Raw genomic sequence first — 21,648 nt, 5'->3', positions numbered from 1 at the left:
AACAAAACGTAAAAATCCATAGATGGTACACAAGCAGCAGGTTAAAAGATTTTAATCTTTTTTAGCAGTCTGCTGCTAGCAGAGGAAAAGAGACAGGATAATCCAAAAAGGCCTCATCTTCAAAACACATTAGACAAATCCTAGCAAACACACCTTTCAGATCAGATTGCCTTGCTGAACTTGGAAGAAAGTGAGGGAAATCCTTAAGAGCCAAATAAAGTGAGTAAAGCAGAAACCAGACTGATAAGCAAATGAAGAAAGAAAGGGACAAATGTAGATGGTAGGAATTTGAACCTAAGACGAGGCCTTAGGCCCACTAAAGGTGGACAACTAAACTAATGACTCTCTTATTCCCACTCCCCAAATCTGAGACCCTCCAAAGCTCACACACCCTCAATGTAAACAGTAAAAATATCTACCTGGGGTCAGTGATGAGGAAACAGAAGGCTACTTGAGGACAAAGCACACAAACGACAGCCCCTCCCTCCGCCCTCCACATCCACACCCTGTGGGATATGTGTGACCTTCCTGGGCACTCCTTCCTGCCCTAAAGCTAAGGGAAAGGAAAAACAAATAGTTAACTTTTAGAGATTATAGTCTATAGGCATGAATCTCCCTCAGTTTATAAAATGTCTTAGTGATTTACAAGAAAAAAAAAAAAAGCATTCTTATCAATAACCTAACTTGCAGAAGGAAACTCCCAGCTATCTTAATGTTAATGCTTTACTAGAGGGAAAAACAACCTTAACTTGACAATGGCAAGGCCTCCAATATCCTGTAGGTCCTCTTGAGCATACAAAAATCCTTTTAAAAACCTCCCTTTTCCTTACCTCCCCCAACTCCCAAGTGTATAATCAGCCACCCCTCACAACCCCTGGGCAGCAGCTCTTCCTGCCCAAGGGTCCTGTCCCCGTGCTTTAATAAAACTACCATTTTGCTCCAAAGACATCTCAAGAATTCTTTCTTGGTCCTTGACTCTGTACCTCACCCCACTAACTTCACCTATATTTCAAAACTACATAAGGCAGGAGCAAACAACACAGAAATATGTCTTCATTGTTGCTTCTTGTTGGGGCTACATAGTCTCCCATGAGTCTGTTGCCACAAACTAGGTCTAAGTTTTAGATTTATACCACTGACCTTGTTGGGAAATCCCAAGGCAAGAAACTAAAGTGGCCTCAAGTTGATGGTGATCCATTATCGTTTATTTTTATTTTTAAAAAAAAATTTTTTTTTAATTTTTATTTATTTATGATAGTCACAGAGAGAGAGAGAGAGAGGCAGAGACACAGGCAGAGGGAGAAGCAGGCTCCATGCACCGGGAGCCCGACGTGGGACTCGATCCCGGGTCTCCAGGATCGCGCCCTGGGCCAAAGGCAGGAGCTAAACCACTGCGCCACCCAGGGATCCCCATTATCGTTTATTGAATGTTCTTTTATTTGAAGGAAGAAGAGTACAAATATATAAATTTTAGACTTTGTGAAAAGTCAAGTATGCATAGTAAAACTTCAAGAGTAATTACTGTAAAAATAATATAACCAGTAGAAAGGAGAAAAGGAGTTAAAAACAACAACACAACTTGATCAACCCACAAGGCAGCAATAAAGGAGTGGGGAAAGCATAGGAAAAATAGATGAGCAACATGATAGAAAGGAATCCATGTATGTCAGTAATGACAATAAAAAGAAATGGTCTTAAGGGTGGCCATTAAAATACAGAAATTATAGACTAGATTTTTTAAAAATCCAACTATGGGCACATCTGAAAAGACATAAGGACACAGGAAGATTGAAGGTGGAAGGATATATGGATAAATAGGTGAATGAGATCAAAAGAAAGTTGATGTAGACATGGTAATACCACGTAAGAGACCTCAAGGCAAAATGCATTATTAGGAATAAGGAGGGTCAGCATATCCTATAAAAGCTTCAGTGCATTGAGAAGACAGCACAGTTGTGAGTATGCCTCAGACACCACCATGTGTGAATCTAGCAATGCGGATGGAACGGAAATGTACTGTTTAGGGTTACACATATATGTCATGACATTATAACAAAGACCAAGGAACAATAAACACAAATTCCAAATTTGTGTCCCCTCCGTCGGGGAGGGAGAGGACTGTCATCAGGAAGATGCAATAGGGGTAGTAATACTATTAGTGATGCTCTATATTTTAAGTTGGATGGTAGCTTTGTAGATGTTTGCTTCATTAGCTTTATGCCTATATATACATTATGCACTGTCTTTTCTGTTTTTAAAAGATGTATTTATTTATTTATTTATTTAGAGAGTAAGTGGGGAGGGAGGAAGGAGAGGGAGAAAGAGAATCTCAAGCTGACTCAGGGCTAGTTGCAGAGCCTGACACGGGGCTCAATCCCAAGACCCTGAGATCAGGACCCGAGCCTGAATCAAGAGTCAGATTGCTCAACCAACTGAGCCACCCAAGTGCCCCTATTATGCACTTTCTTTTCTATGTGTGAAATAGTTCATGATTTAAAAGTTACCACTACAAGTAGATTGTTTTTGGTAACTTTTTTAAAAAGATTTTATTTATTTATTCATGAGAGACAGAGACAGAGAGAGAGGGGCAGAGACACAGGCAGAGGGAGAAGCAGGCTCCATGCAGGGAGCCCGACATGGGACTCGATCCCGGGTCTCCAGGATCACACCCTGGGCTAAAGTCGGCGCTAAACCGCTGAGCCACCCGGGCTGCCCTACCTCTCCATTTTTGGCCAAACAACCTCTAGTAAGCTCTCCTTTTCTCAATGCCCGGTTCTCCTTAAATCTCTTGCAATTCCTTCCGCTCTCACCACCCCATTTTTCTCTTAAAAGTCATCAATTACATCTATTAACTTCTGGTCTGAGCCAGATACTATGTGAAGTATTCTGCATCCATTTTATCTCTTAATCCTCAAAATATCCCTGTGAGGTAGGCTGTTATCACCATTTTACAGATGATGAAACTAAGAGAGAGCATAAAACTTTTGAAATGATGCACAGCCCGGAAGTGGCAGAAGCAGGATTTGAACACACACGGTCTGATGTGGGAGGTGGCCTGTTAAAGAGGACTCTCCCGTCCTCCTTGAGGCTTTCTCTTCCTTTGGTGGCAGATTCCACTCTTGTTTATTTTCCTCTGCACTCTTCCTCTGTCATGGTAACTTTTTCCCTCTTTCCGCGTGTTAAGCACAAGGTTGCAAGCTTCCCAAAGCTTTGTCTTCAGCATTCTGAGCTCATGTCTTCCTGTCACTCTTTTTGGAGACCTCACATCCTCTCATGGCCTTATCTACCACAAAACGGTATGGATTACACTTGTTTCTCCATCCCTGACCTCTCACCCGTGCTTTCGTTGTTCACTTCCTGTTGCCCTCCAGGACACATCACCAAAATGTATTCCCCATCTCCCAACTAGGTCCCCTCCCCAAATTTGTTTCTGAACATCCTGCCACCGTTTTCTCAGTCATTTGGCCTCAAAGCCTGGGGCCATCCATTCTCTTCAATCTGTCGAATCTCACTAAATCCCATTGATATTTCCTTTGAAATGTTTCTCCAGTTCATCCCTTCGTCTCTACTCCTTTTATTCTGGTGCAGCGCGTCACCACCTACTGTGCAGCCTCCTGACTGGAGCCCTGTGTCAGGCCATTCCCTGGCCTATTCTGTTCGGTGCATACAGATCGGTCTTCTGTGCTGCTGCGAGTAGGTCAGAGAGCCCTGCTCACAGAATGGCCATCAGATCCTGATTTTCAAGGTTCTCTATGATTTACACACAATTTTAAGCTTTCTGCTAGTAGTTACCAACACAACGTTCTAACACGTAGTCTACTCTGGTGTCCCTCCAAGAGATGAGGACAGTAGCGCTTGCTCATCCGTTGTTAACAGAACCCTTACTTTTCTATTTCCCTCAGTACATTGCTACTTCTGGCTGGTTTACCCAAAGCGCTCTCTTTTTTTGCATCTATTCAAACTCCACAAGCCCCTAAGTTTCATCTCGAGTCCTCCTATGCCATAGGCCTTCCTAGAACACTTGGGAATCATCAATTATTACTTGTAACACATATTTTACCGTTTCATCCCATACTGCCTTCTACAGATCTCTGCAGTTGAGCTTTCCATAAGTGGCCACAAGGCAAAATGGGTTACAGGTGTCTCCAGGAGACACGGATGGTTGTAAACTTTATAGTGATCCAAAATTTACAACCATTTTACAACCATTCACTGATTCGTAATAGTTGAAATTATATTCAGAAACTGTGTGGCTCAGTCAGTAAGCTTCCAGGTTTCAGTAATTATTGTGTTTTCGTGCTTAAGGTTTTATGCATTAGCACCTGCCAGAGGAGATGCTTGTTTAGGGTTTTCCCTTTTATCCATATTAGAACCATCTCTGTAAGTCTGCTTAGTATCGCTGAATTGTTATGTGTTTATTATCAGCGATAACCATTTGTGCATGCGTTTCAAATATGCGTAGTTCTTCCTTTAATTTAATTTGGTCTTATTTTTCACATTTTTTCCCAACAATGAAGGCATATGTATGTGCTTCATCATTATCCTCACCACTGGCTCATTGTTTGAAATTGTGATTTGATTTATACAAGGCTTGGCTTTTGATGTAAAATATTCAAAAGCTGATTCTCTTTTTAAAAGATTTTATTTAGTTATTTGACAGAGAGAGAGCGCGCGCACAAGCAGGGGGAGAAGCAGAGGGAGAGGGAGAAGCAGGTTCCCCACTGAGCAGGAAGCCTGATGTGGGGCCCGATCCCAGAACCCCGGGATCATGACCCAAGGCAAAGGCAGACGCTCAACCAACTGAGCCATTCAGGTGCCCCACAAAAGCTGATTTTTAATGAAATATTATAATGATATTACATGTTTATAGAAATAAAAAAAGTTTCTAAAAACAAATAATAATGGAAAATAATTTAATTGGTTTAGTAAAGTTCAGGTCATAATGAGAGGGTTCTGGGATCCAGCCAGTGTCCAGCTCTCTGTTTAGTGGGGATTCAACTTCTTTCTGTCTCTCTCTCTCTCTCTCCCCCTCTCCCTCTGTCCCTCCCTCTCCCTCTGCCCCTCCCCCTCCTTGTGAACTCTCTCTCAAATCTTTAAAAAAAGAAATACAGCACTTTGATTATTAAATATTTCCAAAATTCCCACTTATCAAATGCTTAATTTTTCAAAAATTTCATGTGACTTATTTTATTTTTTAAAAGATCTTATTTATTTGACAGCACAAGTAGGCAGAGCAGCAGGCAGAGGGAGAGGGAGAAGCAGGCTCCCCACTGAGCAGAGAGGCCCCATGTGGGCTAAATCCCAGGACCCTGAGATCATGACTTGAGCCAAAGGCAGATGCTTAACAGACTAAGTCACCCAGCTGCACCTTAGGTGATTTATTTTAAAATATTCACAAGAAAAAAAATATTCACAAGAAGGGACGCCTGGATGGCTGAGTGGTTGAGCATCTGCCTTCGGCTCAAGGGTGTGACCCCAGGGTCCTGGATCGAGTCCCACATCAGGCTCCCCACAGGGAGCCTGCTTCTCCCTCTGCCTGTGTCTCTGCCTCTCTCTCTGTGTCTCTCATGAATAAATTATGAATAAATAAAAAATCTAAAATATATATAATTCATAAGAAAATGGACATTTTCTTTGCAAATAGATTTGTTATGGTCAAAAAAACCCCCATAGTCTCCTTAATACTTTCAATGAATTATTTATTTTCCTATCATAACATATAATTTAAAATTAACTAGTAGTAGTTTTTATTAATATTATTATTTTCAGGATTATTTCAAAGTTAGATTTGTTTGAGAATTTTTGTTTTGTCTGCCTAAATATCTTATTTTCATGGGAAAGTTATCAAATAAAGAAAATGGTGCCAGGAAAATTATGCCAGGGCCTTAATAGAAAATGTCTATATTAGGGATCCCTGGGTAGCTCAGCAGTTTGGTGCCTGCCTTAGGCCCGGGGCGTGATCCTGGAGTCCTGGGATCAAGTCCCACGTCGGGCTCCCTGCATGGAGCCTGCCTCTCCCTCTGCCTGTGTCTCTCCCTCTCTCTCATGAATAAATAAATAAAATATTTTTTTAAAAAAGAAAATGTCTATATTACATTTCTTCAGGGTATAATTCTGAAAGTTTCTGGTCTCAGGCGCCTTAAAAGTTATTGAGGACCCAAAGAGCTTTTGTTAACATGGGTTATATCTATCAATATTTATCATTTTATAAATTAAAGCAAAAATTTTTTAATATTAATTTTCAAATAAAAATAAATCCTTTACATATCAACATAAGTAACATTTCAATGAAAAATAACTATAATTTCAGAATCAAAAAACCCCTTAGTGAAAAGAGTGGCATTGTTTTTTTTGTTTGTTTGTTTTTTGTTTTTTGTTTTTTTTGAGTGGCATTGTTTTACATTTTTTGCACATCTCTTAATGCCTGGCTTAAAGAAGACAGTCAGAATCTCTTATCTGCTTTGCATTCAATCTGTTATAATATCACACATCATGTAGCTTCTAGAAAACTCCACTGTATATTCTTAAGGAAAAGAGTAATAAGGCATATCATGTCTTAGTATTATTATAAAAATAGTTTTAACTTCATGGACTCTACTCCCCAAAGTCTCAAGACTCCTTGAAACCACACTTTGAAACCCACTGTTACAGGAAACTGTTTACAACGGTATTTTCAACAGTAGTTTACACCAGATTGGATTCAAGAAGCCAATTAAAAGGTCCCATAATTAAGAACTCAAGCCAAAATGTCTCCCACAATTATAGAATAACTCATTTTACCAACCTGCCTGGGAAATGACCGCATGTTTGGGACCGAATGAAGGCAAGGAAATATATAAATGCTACTCTGGAATAATACTATTAGATGATGCACTGATGACATTCTGTCCAAGACTAATTAATCAAAGCATTTCCTTGCAGAGTGGTGAATCTGCGGATGTTAAGTCACTGTGTTCAGTTAATAGCACTAGTTAAAATCCCTGGAGAGGAATATTTGGGAGAATATGGAATGTTTTCCCCAAACGTACCAAAACAAACTACTCCGGATGATGTATATGGAGTAGTAACTGAGTACTTAAAACAAATCAGATGTTCTAGATTACGCAAGTGGAGCAGTTCCTGCGCTGGTGGGAAATCTGTGATGACAGGGAGGTGGGAAAGCTTTACACTGTATCTGCTCTCCACGCAATCAATGCCTGGGATGCAAGTAAGACATTGTTTTGCTCACAATGGGCTCTTGTCTGTAGTTCCCCTGTAAATGTGAATTCCATGTTAAAGGATGTTACTAATAAAATCCAAGCCGTTCTGCTTCCGTCTGTTTTTAGCTTTATGTGAAGAAACTGTCTGCTGTTTCCTACCAAGGAACCTACCAAAGGAAAAGCTTTTTCTCTCTGGAGAATAGGAGCTAAAAGAAAAATTGGAAAAAAAAATGTCAATGATATTTAATGTAGAGTTGTTGAGTATTGTCTTCGGAAAATTGGCTTACTTGACATTTTTGAGCACCAGAATGAATTTAATCAAAATTTCAAGGAGTGTGTGAAAATAAGTATACCAACAATGCTCATGGATTGAAAGGAAATGTGAGGTTCCGTGCAGTTCAGTGGGGAGGTTAGCTTATACTCTAGCTTTAATCCTAAAGACTAGCAGCAAAACATCTGTTAAGTGTCACATTATTTAGAAATAGATGATGTGAAAAAATTGAAGTGCATCAGAAATCTACTCACGTTATCAGGAGAATTTCAATGAAAGAAAGAAGGAACTAAATGATCCAGATTCGGGTTAATAGTGGGAAAGGAGTTTCTGTCAATTGGAGAAAATTCAGTAAATACCTTTCTACTATTTGCCAAGACACATCTGTGAGGCAAATTTTTCCACTGATGGTAGCTATAAAAATTTAAAGAGAACATCATTAAGAGATTTTTGTCAGGAACCTCATGTTTTCATTTCAACACAAAACTTGATATAAAGAAAACTCATGACAAGAAAGCAAGCTTGTCTCCTCTTTGAAAGGCTTTGGAATGTTTATTTGGGAGTTTCATTCGAAGTAAACAGTTACATCTTTATTGTGCTTCTCTATTTTACTTTTTATTATAATTATGTAATCAAAATATATTGAATTTTTGTATAAGCTCCGTATACACCTGCCAATACCCTATAGTTTACCCTAGCGTGTGCATTACATGTATTTCTTTGTGTGTCATGACATGAAAAAGGTTGAGGAAACTCCAGTACTTCTGTTGAAAAGCTTTTAAGTTTTCTTTCAGGGTTTTAAGATTATGTGTTACAGAAGAAATTCTGGTGGTTATTGAGACCAATTTCTAGTAAAAGCTGAGATTTATATAATTGAAAAGGAATGTTCATTAGAAAGTAAACTGTACAAATATACTGGTTGCTAAAGGAAAAAGTAGCTTTTGGTTTAAATTGCTCACCTAGAGTCTAAGAAGCCAGCAAGAAAGTTTGAGACAAAATAGCTAAGCGGATAAACTTCCTTTGATTGCAAGGAAATAGAGTTCACAGAATATCCCACAGGCCAAAGACACCTGGTACTTTCTAAGGAGAACAGGAGCCACAAGAAAGAAGTAGGAACATCTGACTAATCACTGGCAGAAACTCCTTCATTGAGGAGGCATTTGGAGGTGGTGTAGTTTCGTGCTAGTTTATTAATAGGACCTGGGATTCCCTCTTGAGGATGGAAGCCACTTGCTGGGTTGTTAAGGTGTGTGTGTTGCGGGGCGGAGGTCTTTAAGATTTCTGACACCTATAAAACGAAACCATGAGCAAATTTTAAGATGGTCATGGGATTCTAAGATTGAGATCTGCTGAGTGAGTTTGAAAGAACAGAAAGATTCTCATCTATTACTGATCTATTTTTATTTCATGAAGCATTACAGCATCATAATCTTTTTAATATCATCCAGGGCAGCACAATCCAACCACGCCTCGCCTCTACTCTCAAACTCCACTGCTGCCTCTGCCTTGCTTGATCTTTGCGTTCTCCAACAGCATGACTCCATTTCTTTTATAATTTTTAATTTATTTTTAAATTTAAATTCGGTTAATTAACATATAGCGTATTATTGTTTTCAGAGGTCAGTGACTCCTCAGTCTCCTAATAACACCCAGTGCTCATTATATCACGTGCCCTCTTACTACTGTCCATCACCCAGTTGCCCCATCCCCACCTCCCCTCCAGCAACCCTCAGTTTGTTTCCTATGATTAAGAGTCTCCTATGGTTTGTCTCCTTCTCTGATTTTGTCTTGTTTTATTTTTCCCTCCCTTCCCCTGTGATCCTCTTTTATATCTTAAATCCCACATATGAGTGAGATCATATGATAATTGTCTTTCTCTGATTGACTTTTTCACTTAACAAAATACCCTCTAGTTCTATCTATGTCATTGTAAATGGCAAGATTTCATTTTTTTAATTTATTCACGAAAGATAGAGAGAGAGAGAGAGGCAGGCAGAGACCCAGGCAGAGGGAGAACCAGGCGCCACGCAGGGAGCTTGACATGGGACTCGATCCCAGGTCTCCAGGATCAGGCCCTGGGCTGAAGGTGGCGCTAAACCACTGAGCCACCCGGGCTGCCCCAAGATTTCATTTTTTGATGGCTGAGTAGTAGTAATATATATTAACGTATATATTATACATTACCAATATAGCAATATATATATGTGTGTGTGTATATATATACCATATTGTCTTTATCCATTCATCTGTCGATGAACATCTGGGCTCCTCCCATAATTCACTGGCTATTGTGGACATTGCTGTTATGAACCATGGGGTGCAGGTACCCCTTGGATCACTACAGTTGTATCTTTGGGGTAAATACCCAGTAGTGCAATTGTTGGGTTGTAGAGTAGCTCTATTTTCAACTTTTTGAGGAACCTCCATACTGTTTTCCAGAGTGGCTGTATCAGCTTGCATTCCCATCAACAGTGTACAAGGGTTCCCCTTTATCTGCATCCTTGACAACATCGTTTTCTGAGTTGTTAATTTTAGCCATTCTGGCAGGTATGAGGTGGTATCTCATTAAAAAAATATTATTTATTTATTTATTCATGACAGACACACAGAGAGAGAGGCAGAGACACAGGCAGAGGGAGAAGCAGGCTCCATGCAGGGAGCCCGATGTGGGACTCAATCCAGCAGCCCCAGGATCACACCCTGGGCTGAAGGCGCCACTAAACTGCTGAGCCACCGGGGCTGCCCTGGCATCTCATTTTGGTTTTGATTTGTATTTCCCTGATGGTGAGTAATGTTGAACATTTTTTCATGTGTCTGTTGGCCATTTGTACTTCTTTGGAGAAATGTCTGTTCATGTCTTCTGCCCATTTCTTGATTGGATTATTTGTTCTTTGGGTGTTGAGTTTGATAAATTCTTTATAGATGTTGGATACTAACCTTCTATCTGATATGTCATTTGCAAATATCTTCTCCCATTCTGTAAGTCGTCTTTTGGTGTAGATTGATGCCTCTGCTGTGCAAAAGCTTTTTATCTTGGCGAAGTCCCAATAGTTCATTTTTGCTTTTGTTTCCCTTGCCTTTGGAGATATGTCTAGCAAGAAATTGCTGGCTGAGGTCACAGAAATTTCTGCCTCTGTCTCTGTTAGGATTTTGATGGATTCCTGTCTCACACTTAGGTCTTTCATCCATTTTGAGTCTATTTTTGGGTATGGTGTGAGAAAATGGTCCAGTTTCATTTTTCCACATATGGCTGTCCAATTTTCCCAATGCCATTTGTTGAAGAGACTGTCTTTTTTTTTTCATTGGATATTCTTTCCTGCTTTGTTGAAGGTTAGATTACCACAGAGTTGAGGGTCCATTTCTGGGTTCTCTATTCTGCTCCACTGATCTATGTGTCTATTTTTGTGCCCATACCATACTGTCTTGATGATCACAGCTAAGCTTAATAGAGTTTAAGGTCTGGGATTATGATGCTACCAGTTTTGGTTTTCTTTTTCAACATTCCCTTGGCTATTTGGGGTCTTTCCTGGTTCCATACATATTTTAGGGTTACTTGTTCCAGCTACGTGAAAAAAGTTAATGGTATTTTATAGAGATTGCATTGAATGTACAGATTCCTCTAGGTAACACAGACATTTTAACAATATTTGTTCTTCCAATACATGAGCATGGAACGTTTTTCCATTTCTTTGTTTTCCTCAATTTCTTTCATGAGTGTTCTACAGTTTTCTGAGTACAGATCCTTTGTCTCTTTGGTTAGATTTATTCCTAAGTATCTTATGTTTTTGGTGCAATTGTAAATGTGATTGACTCCTTAATTTCTCTTTCTCCAGTCTCATTGTTAGTGTATAGAAATGCAAATGATTTCTATGCATTGCTTTTATATACTGCCACTTTGCTGAATTCCTGTATGAATCCTAGCAATTTTGGGGCAGAATCTCTTGGGTTTTCCACATGGAGTATCATGTCATCTGCAAAGAGTGAGAATTTAACTTCTTTGTGGATTTGGATGTCTTTTATTTCTTTTTGTTGTCTGATTGGAGGCTAGGACTTCTAGTACTATGATGAACAGCAGGGGTGACAGTGGACGCCCCTGCCATGTTCCTGACCTTGGGGAAAAGCTCTCAGTTTTTCTCCTTTGAGAATGTTATTTGCTGTGGGGTTTTTGTATATGGCTTTTATGAGATAGAGATATGTTCCCTCTATCCCTACACTATGAAGAGTTTTAGTCAAGAATGGATGCTTTACTTTGTCAAATGCTTTTTCTGCATCTATTGAGAGGATCTTATGATTCTTGTCTTTTTTTTTTTATCAATGTAGTGTATCACATTGATTGATTTTTGGATGTTGAACCACACTTGCAACTCAGGAGTAAATTCCACTTGGTCATGGTGAATAATCCCTTTAATGTAATGTTAGTTCCTATAGGCTAGTATCTTGGTGAGAATTTTTGCATCCATGTTCATCAGGGATATTGGTCTGTAATTCTCCTTTTTGGTAGGGGTCTTTGTCTGGTTTTGGGATGAAGGTAATGCTAGCTAGTCTCACAGAAAGAGTTTGGAAGTATTCCTTCCACTTTTATTTTTTGAAATTGCTTCAGAAGAATAGGTATTCATTCTTAATTAAATGTTTGATAGAATTCCCCTGGGAAGCCATCTGGCCCTGGACTCTTGTTAGATTTTTGATGACTACTTCGATTTCCTTGCTGGTTATGGGTCTCTTCAGGTTTTCTATTTCTTCCTGTTTCAGTTTTGGTAGTTCATACATGTCTAGGAATGCATTCATTTCTTCTAGATCGCCTAATTTGTTGGCATATAGTTGCACATAGTATGTTCTTATAATTGTTTGTATTTCTTCGGTGTTTGTGATCTCTCCTCTTTCATTAATGATTTTATTTACTTGGGTCCTTCTATTTTTGTTTTGATAAGTCTGGCCAGAGGTTTATCAATCTTTTTAATTCTTTCAAAGACCCAGCTCCTAGTTTTGTTGATCTGTTCTATTCTTCTTTTGGTTTCTATTTCATTGATTTCTGATCTAATCTTTATTATTTCTCTTCTCCTGCTGGATTTAGGCTTTATTTGCTGTTCTTTCTCCAGCTCCTTTAGGTGTAAGGTTAGCTTGTGTATTTGAGACCTTTCTTGTTTCTTGAGAAAGGCTTGTGTTGCTACATGCTTCACTCTTAGGACTGCTTTTGCTGCATCCCAAAGGTTTTGAACAGCTGTGTTTTCATTTTCCTTTGTTTCTATGAATTTTTAAAAATCCTTCTTTAATTTCTTGGTTGACCTATTCATTCTTTAATAGGGTGCTCTTTAGCTTCCATGTATTTGAGTTCTTTCCAAGTTTCTTTTTGTGATTGAGTTACAGTTTCAAAGTATTGTGGTCTGAAAAATATGCAAAGAATGATCCCAATCTTTTGGTACCAGTTGAGACCTGATTTGTGACCCAGTATGTGTTCTATTCTGGAGAATGCTCCATGTGCACTCAAGAAGAATGTGTAGTCTCTAGTAAATCTAAAAAAATCTTTAAAAAATCTAAAAAAAAAGAAGAATGTGTATTCTGTTGCTTTAGGATGGAATGCTCTGAATATATCTATGAAGTCCATGATCTAGTGTGTCATTGTTGTGTCATTGTGTCATTGTTGATCTTCCTTAGATGATATGTCCATTGCAGTCAGTGGCCATTGAAGTCCCCTACTACTATTGTATTATTATTGATGTGTTTCTTTAATTTTGTTATTAATTGGTTTATATGACTTACTGCTCCCATGTTGGGGGCATAAATATTTATAATTGTCAGATCTTCTTGTTGGATAGACTCTTTAATTATGATATTGTGTCCTTTCTCAACTCTTATTACAGTCTTTTGTTTAATTTAATTAATTTATTTTATTTTACTTTATTTTATTTTATTTTATTTTATTTTATTTATTTATTCGTGAGAGACACAGAAAGAGAGGCAGAGACACAGGCAGAGGGAGGAGAAGCAGGCCCCATACAAGAAGCCCAATGTCGGACTCCATCCCAGGAGTCTGGGATCAGGCCCTGAGCCAAAGGCAGACGCTCAACTGCTGAGCCACCCAGGCATCCCAGAGTCCTTGGTTTAAAATCTAATTTGTCTGTATAAGGATTGGCACCCAAGCTTTCTTGTGATGTCCATTAGCATGATAAATGGTTTTCCACCCCCTCACTTTCAATCTGGAGGTGTATTTGGGTCTAAAATGAATCTCTTCCAGACAGCTTTGTTAATCCAATCTGATACCTTATATCTTTTGATTGCAGCATTTAGTCCATTTACATTCAGAGTAATTATAGAAAGATATAAATTTAGTGCCATTGTATTACCTGTAAAGTCACTGTTTCTGTGTATCATCTTGTTCCTTTTCGGTTTATGTTACTTTTGGGCTCTCTCTCTCTCTCTCTTTTTTTAAAATATTTATTTATTTATTTATGATAGACATAGCGAGAGAGAGAGAGAGAGAGAGAGAGAGGCAGAGGAGGAGGGAGAAGCAGGCTCCATGCCAGGAGCCTGACGTGGGACTCAATCCCAGGACTCCAGGATCGCGCCCTGGGCCAAAGGCAGGCGCCAAACCGCTGAGCCACCCAGGGATCCCCACTCTCTCTTTGCTTAAAGGATCCCCTTTAATATTTCTTGCAGGGCTGGTTTAGTGATCACAAATTCTTTTAGTTTCTGTTTGTCCTGAAATCTTTCCTTTTTCAAAATATTTTATTTATTTATTCATGAGACACACACAGAGAGAGGCAGAAACATAGGCAGAGAGAGAAACAGGCTCCCCACAGGGAGCTGGACATGGAACTCAACCCCAGGACTCTAGGATCATCTTCAGCCCCAGGCTGAAGACAAATGGTCAACCACTGGGTCACCCAGGCATCCTTGTCCTGAAAGTTTTTTTTATCTTTCCTTTTATTTTGAATGGCATCCTTGCTGGATAAAGTATTCTTGGCTGCAGATTTTTCTCATTAAGCACCCTGAATATATCATGCCAATCCTTTCTGACCTGTCAGGTCTCTGTGGCTAGGTCTGCTGCCAGTCTAATGTTTCTACCCTTGTAGGTTATGGGCCTTTAGACCTGAGCTGATTTCAGGATTTTCTCTTTGTTTCTGAGATTTGCAAGCTTCATTATTATATGTCAAGATGTTGACTAAAGTGTGTTTGGTGTACTAAAATTTTCTAATCTGCCATGCCACTGCTGTTTGACTACCAAAACCCTACCAGTTTCTCTTTCCTCCAGAATAGTCACTCTACAGGGGTCAAGCACGATCCTCAGTCCACAGCCAGAGTTGGCAAATGGCCTCAGGGAAAAATAAATGGCTTGTGATGGTCAGCTCACCTTGGAGGGGCTCCACACCCTCCTGGAATTTTAATCCATCTAGTCCTCATTGCTTTTAATGGTCTCCACCACTTAAACATTTGCAATATTTTTAACAATATATTTTCTAGAGTTTTAAAAGTTGTTGCAGTTGGATTCTTGAGCTGCTGAACGTAAGGCTCATTTTTGTGGTTTCAACCAGAGCTCTACTCTGATGCCTCCCAAATCTTCCACGTATACTTTCAACCACGCTGTAAATGAATCAGCCAGCTAACACTACAGAGCTCTCCTTTCCCATAAAAGCACTGTCAGTCCCAGACAGACTTTTACTCTCTCAATTGCCTTGTCTGATGTATCACGGCCACTTTTGACCCTTTCTGTTTCATTTCCCACTTCAGTCCCTGAGAGCTTTTTAAGAAAACCATCAGCTAGGAAAACAAAAAGGAACACCTTTTAAAAAAGGAAGGAGGGATCCCTGGGTGGCGCAGTGGTTTAGTGCCTGCCTTTGGCCCAGGGCACGATCCTGGAGACCCGGGATCGAATCCCACGTCGGGCTCCCGGTGCATGGAGCCTGCTTCTCCCTCTGCCTGTGTCTCTGCCTCTCTCTCTTTCTCTCTGTGTGACTATCATAAATAAATAAAAATTAAAAAAAAATAAAAAAGGAAGGAGTTTAATTAGACTTACAATGTAGTTCAGGATTGATCTTCAGTTTACAAACAAAAGAACTGAAGTGATTGGCACAGGGTAACAGTTTATATTGGAGCAGGTGCAAGAATCTGTGTCTACACCATTGCTCTTTCTACACTATACCATACTGCCTCCTTCTAAATAATGCACTAACACATTATGGGTTTTTTCTAGGACAGCTCTCATCTCAAATATTATGTCCTGCTGTTCCCCTAAATCACTGAAATATCCTGGATATTCCCATTTGCATCATGAAAAGTACATTTTTAGCACATTGAAGTGGAACAAAACTTATTTGTCAGAGTATGTCCTAATTTCTTGTCTCAGAAATATGGTAACTGTCTAACTATATTCCATATAATTGCAAAGAATGGAATAATGTCCAGTATAAGAAAAGCCTAAGAGTAGTCAGGGCTCATTCATTATGTCATTTAATCTTCACAACACCCTATAGGTGGGTAGGTTTTAATATTATAATCATTTTCCCAATGCCAGGAAATTGAGGTTTCATTTTCCCAAGTAACCTGTCTTAACCACTCACATTATCACATTACTCTCAAAAACCTTTAGTAGCTTCATTTCTTTCCTCATCAAAATGATGTCCTGTCTGACTTCCAAGTTCTTCACAATTCATCTTAGTCATAAGCTTTGCCTCTCCAACTTTATTTCACAGAAATCTAGATCATTTTCTATCCTGGGCTATCCATGGTCAAGCCAACCTGGCACTGGATGCCAACAGCAATATTGCTAAGAGCTGTCCTACCTGACCTTGTCCTTTTTTTGAGCAGGAGTTTTTGGCTTGGTTATCAGCAAATTTATCAAAATTGCTTATATATCATGCTAATACCACCTCTTAGAAGTTATGAGTTCCACATTTATCATTTAATAAGTTAACAGGTATCCCTTTTGATTTATCTTAACTTAGCCATGCTCATATTTTATTTTTTATTTTTTAAAATATTATTTAAATTCAATTTGCCAACATATAGTATAACACCCAGTGATTATCTCATCACATTCCCTCCTTAATGCCCATCACCCAATTACCCCATTCCCCCACACACCTCCCCTTCTGCAACCTTTGTTTGTTTTCCAGTTAGGAGTCTCTCATGGTTTGTCTTACCCTCTAATTTTTCCTCACTCAGTTTCCCCTCATTCCCCTGTGGTCCTTTTCACTATTTCTTATATTCTGCATATGAGTGAAACCATATGATAACTGTCTTTCTCTGATTGACTTATTTTACTAAACATAATATCCTCCAGTTCCATCCATGTTTATGTAAATGGTAGGTATTCATCCTTTCTTGATGGTTGAGTAATATTCCACTGTATATATAGACCACATCTTCTCTATCCATTCATCTGTCAAAGGACATCGTGGCTCCTTCCACAGGCCATTGTGGACATTGTTGCTATGAACATTGGGGTGCAGGTGTCCTATCGTTTCATTACATCTATATCTTTGGGGTAAATACCCAGTAGTGCAAATGCTGGGTTGCAAGGTCATGCTCATATTTTAAATCCCCTATGTTCATATCATGTTACACAAGCCCAGAGATGCCGTTTAAAGATGATCATATTAACTGTGCTCCCTGAAGTCGTCCTAATTTTGGGATCTGGTATACAATCTGGGGCCACCTTAACACTCATTCATTAATTTATTAGCCTTCATTTTTTTCAGAGTGAAGGATCAGAATAACTCCACATCATTTTCCTCCTCTAGCTTGTCCTCCTTACTTCTGATTTCATTATAGCACTCTTATGATTCAGAAACTCAACATATGTGAGAACTCTGAGGGAATGCACCATAGTTTTCAATATAAGATAGAGCTATGTTTTTTTTTTTCCTGTTTCCTTTACCATTCCTGATGATGTTCAACATTGCACTTGTCTTTTTCAACACAAAAACACTGTCCTTCACAGCGAGGTGATATAGAACACTCACAGAGCAGGGCAAGCTCCAGTGAAGAAGCACTGTTGGTTATTAAACAGGAGACCAAGAGTCTGGTCCTAAGCTTATCTTTGGCTATTTATGTGGTCTAGAGCAAATAATTCAATAAAACCTTACGTATCAGGACCAGTGCTGAATACTGGGATATAGAAATAAATGAGTTGGGGGCCTAGGTGGCTCAGTGGTTGAGCATCTGTCTTTGGCTCAGGTTGTGATCCCAGGGCCCTGGGATCGAGTTCCACATCAGGGAGCCTACTTCTCCCTCTGCCTGTGTCTCTGCTTCTCTCTGTGTGTCTCTCATGAATAAATAAAATCTTTAAAACAGAGAGAAAGAAATGAGTCATCTGTTCCACCCTCAGAAGCTCGGAGGCTAGTACAGAGACTGGTAGGAAAGTGATTAAAATAGGGTATGATAGGGGATCCCTGGATGGCTCAGTGGTTTGGTGCCTGTCTTTGACCCAGAGCATCATCCTGGAGTCCCGGGATTGAGTTCCGCATCGGGCTCCCTGCATGGAGCCTGCTTCTCCCTCTGCCTGTGTCTCTGCCTCTCTCTCTCTCTCTCTGTCTCTCATGAATGAATAAATTTTTTAAAAAATCTTTAAAAAATAGGGTATGATAGGTATTTAAAAGTCTGCACTAGATCTAGGAAAACAGAATCTCCTAGATAAGACATCTAACATTTGCAGTTAGGAGAAAGTCATCAGAAAATACTTCCTGAAGAGTGATATTTGAACAGACTTGGGGAAGCCCGTTTGGTTCATTGCTGTATGCTCAGTCCCCAGAACAGCGCCAGTATAGAGGAGGTACTCAATAAGCACCTACTTACTGATGAGAGCAATTTTGTAGGGTCAGGACTACTTAGGCAAAGGTGTGAAGATATCAGAAAATGTGGTGAATTCAGGGAAGTGTGAGTAATGATGGAGGGTTCTGGTGGGCAGTGGTGGAGTAGTTGGGCCTCGGCATGGAACTGTAGCCCAAGTCCAGAATATAAAAGACCTGGAATTCTGTGCTAAAGCTTTAGAACCTTATCTTGAAGGCAACAGGGAGCCACTAGAGGATTTAGGCACTAGAGTCACACAATCAGATTTTGGTGTCAGCTTGATATGCCAGTTATCAATTTATTGCTTCTCAGCTCCAAATTCACCCTGCATTGCTTCCTTGGCAAGAATGGAATTAGATCCTTTAACTATTTCTCCTTTGTCAGCTGGCCCATCACACTCTGTTGGTAGAGATACCGGAGGAGGAAAGGGTTTCTTCTGTGGAATCCATGTGCTCTGCTTGTTGGGCATGAAGAGCATGCAGTTTCCCGGTGCTGCAATCCCATAGTGCGCAGCTTCTCCAGCCTCTGGTCCCTGCGTGTGTAACCTCTTGCGTGCCTGACTGCTGCAGTGCCTGGCAGCCAGCAGTGCCCAACGGCTACCAGCTTCTCCTGGCACCTCTCTCGGGAAGATCTGCAGCAGAGTAGCTGCCACTGAGTTTGGACAGAGAACAATAATCACCCGCGGTCATATTTTTTTTATAAATGGCTTCTTCCACATTCTAGACTGTAGATTTTTGCCTGCATGGCACCTCAGCAATTTCTCTACCATTGGGTGAACTGTGGCCACACCCTCTTCGACAAGCTTAGCTCCTTCTTGGGTGATCTATCTTGAAGGTAGTGGTTGCTTCTCGTATTAGTGATTCTTGTGTACTGCTGATCCCTTTTTACATCTTACTAGCCAATCTTCCATTATTCCAATCCCATCGTAGTTAAAAATTCTTCATGTTGCACTTTCTTTGTTAAACTTGTATACAATTACAATTTCTTTCTCTTTCTTGGACTTTTTTTTTCTTTCTTTCTTCTTTCTTTTCTTTTTTTTCCTTCTTTTTTCTTTTTCTTTTTCTTTTTTCTTTCTTCTTTCTTGGACTTTGAAACACACACTGACTGATCAACAGCTGTGTCAATGGGCTGAGGGGAGTGGAGTGAAGCTTCAGGTAGGGAGCCTGGCTAAAAGAATATGGTGGCACTTTTGGCGACAACTTGAGAGCATAGTTGCCTTTTGGGGATTGCAATGGGGAGGGATAAGAGGGGCAGGAGCTATATATAGTACTCGGTACCCACTGTGGGAGGAGGACAAAGGAGTATAGGGTGACTCCCCACTGTTCAAGCTTGGATGACGGGGTAGATGGTGGCACTGTGGTACAAATGGGGAACCCTGAAGGAGAGGCAGGTCAAATTCTCCTCCCAGGTTCCCTTTTACTCTCAGGAGTTCCACGTACTTGTGAGCCACTGAGATTTGAGAGAGTCCTTAGGTTGAAGAGGCACCAAAGCCCAACTTTTTTTGCCTTTGAGCAATATAGACCATTTGTTCAAATCAGATAAAATAAGTGAGGCAAGGTCCACTGTATCTTATTAGTCTATGAGTCTAATGTTTTATAAAGTTCTTTTCTACTCTTAAAGCTCTCGGTATGACAGGCCTTCCTCATTTATTTATTCCAGGCCCCCACAACTCTTTAAAATACAACACATTTCCTTTTTTTGTGAAGCCTACATGCCTCCCAAGGTGGAATGGCAGGTCAACACATATGTATCGGGTGCTGCGGAATACAGGTCTTATCAAATACATAATATAGATTTGTTCCTGGAATTGCTTTTTTGGTTTTATTGGTGTAGGTTAAACAGAGCTTCAGTTATATTAACGAAAGGCTGCAGTTACGTGAATGGAAGGCTCCAGACACCAGAATCTCAGAGGCAGGTTGTATGAACAGCTCTTGGAGCCAAGGACCAGACAATTGTATATGCTTGTTTGGGCTGGGCATAGGAGGTGGTTGGTTTTAGACACATGGTTTACCCTTGTTTGGAATGACTCCCCCACTGTTTTGCATGTTCTTAGATCTCAGCTCAGCCTTCCTTGACCTCTCTGTCCATTGCATTATACCTTCTCAGAGCACCAACGTACCTACCTTCTCCTTGACAGCACTTAGCTCAGCTCTAATTTTACATTATTTGTGTAATTCTATTGACATCTGCTACCCCCAATAGACTAAACTTGAGGGTAGGGGCAGTCAGTGTCTGCTCACTATAGAATCCCCAATGCCTCACCTGGAACCCAGTCAGTGATCAATGGATATTAGGAAAATGAATGATTGATAGCAGTTTTTAAAGTGCTGCTCATACCCATGAACCCATGACAATTCCCATCCCCAAAAGATATGGGAAAAAAAAAAGTGGTTTGGCTAATCAGGAGAGGACTCTGATCCCAGATTCTGTTCTGTTTTCAAATCACTGTCCTCTGTGTAAGAAATCCTCAAATAGTAGCTCTGAGTACAAAATACATATATAGCCTGGGCAGAGAGCAATCCTCACCCGTGATCATGATCTCTTGAGGATCGCAACCCTCTCCTCTGGCTCTGCAAACAGGAGATATTCAAAACCCAGGTGGGCCCAGGGGCTGCACTCTTCCCTCAGCCCCCCTCAGCCCTGGAGGCGCTCGGGACACCAACCCTCCAGCCACCTGCCCTCTAGGGATGCTACCTGAGGCTGGCTCCCAAACTTGCTGTCTGATACGAGGCGACACCTCGCGTGCAGCCTCAGACGGGAGGTGTGGGGGCCGATGCAGTCCCACGCACCCTTGGCGAGAGGAAGCCGCAGAACCTGGGCGGGGAAAGACGGTACCCGCTGCCTCTAGGGACAGGGGAGGTGGGGCGGGACCAGGCTTTGTTAGCGCTTGGCCTTCCCTGGCAACCTGGACGCCCGCTGCCTGGCAACCGCGTGGGAGGGACCTGGGCGCGACGTCACAGAGACGGCCCCGCCCACAGTCTGCCGGCCCCGCCCACCTGCCCACTCACGGCTTGTAGGCCCCGCCCACCGCCCCGCGCCCCGCCCACCGTCCTGCCGGCCCCGCCCACCTGCCCCGCTCACGGCCTGTAGGCCCCGCCCAGCGCCCCCTCGGCCCCGCCCACCTGCCCACAGGCCCCGCCCACCGTCCTGCCGGCCCCGCCCCCGCCCCGCAGGCCCCGCCCCTCCAGCCCTTCCAGCAGAGTCTGGATTGCGGAAGATTTGGGCCGCAGGGTTGGGATTGTTGGGAACTGCTCGCAGTCTTGCTTGGGGGGTGGGGGTGGGGGTCAGCTGGCCTGGCCGCGTAGGGTTAGGGCTGGGGGCGTCAGGACACCTGGGGCCCGTGTGGCCACGTGCAGGGGGCCTTGTATATTAGAGAGCCGGAGTGGAGGAGCT

At 41.2% G+C, this 21,648-nt stretch overlaps 1 protein-coding gene across 1 annotated transcript in view; it reads right to left on the bottom strand.

Annotated features, from left to right (window-relative positions):
- The window catches only part of ROPN1 (rhophilin associated tail protein 1), a 35,068-nt gene extending 13,897 nt beyond the window's left edge, over positions 1 to 21,171 (bottom strand). Inside the window, exon 1 of the mRNA XM_077883710.1 lies at positions 20,950 to 21,171. The gene's annotated coding sequence lies outside the window, so the exon portion shown is untranslated. The remainder of the gene's footprint in view (positions 1 to 20,949) is intronic.
- Between the last annotated feature and the right edge of the window lie 477 nt (positions 21,172 to 21,648).

Source organism: Canis aureus, chromosome 35 (assembly GCF_053574225.1).
Source record: "Canis aureus isolate CA01 chromosome 35, VMU_Caureus_v.1.0, whole genome shotgun sequence".
In the NCBI taxonomy this organism is placed as follows: Eukaryota; Metazoa; Chordata; class Mammalia; order Carnivora; family Canidae; genus Canis; species Canis aureus.
This window is presented reverse-complemented; position numbering and strand designations above follow the sequence as displayed.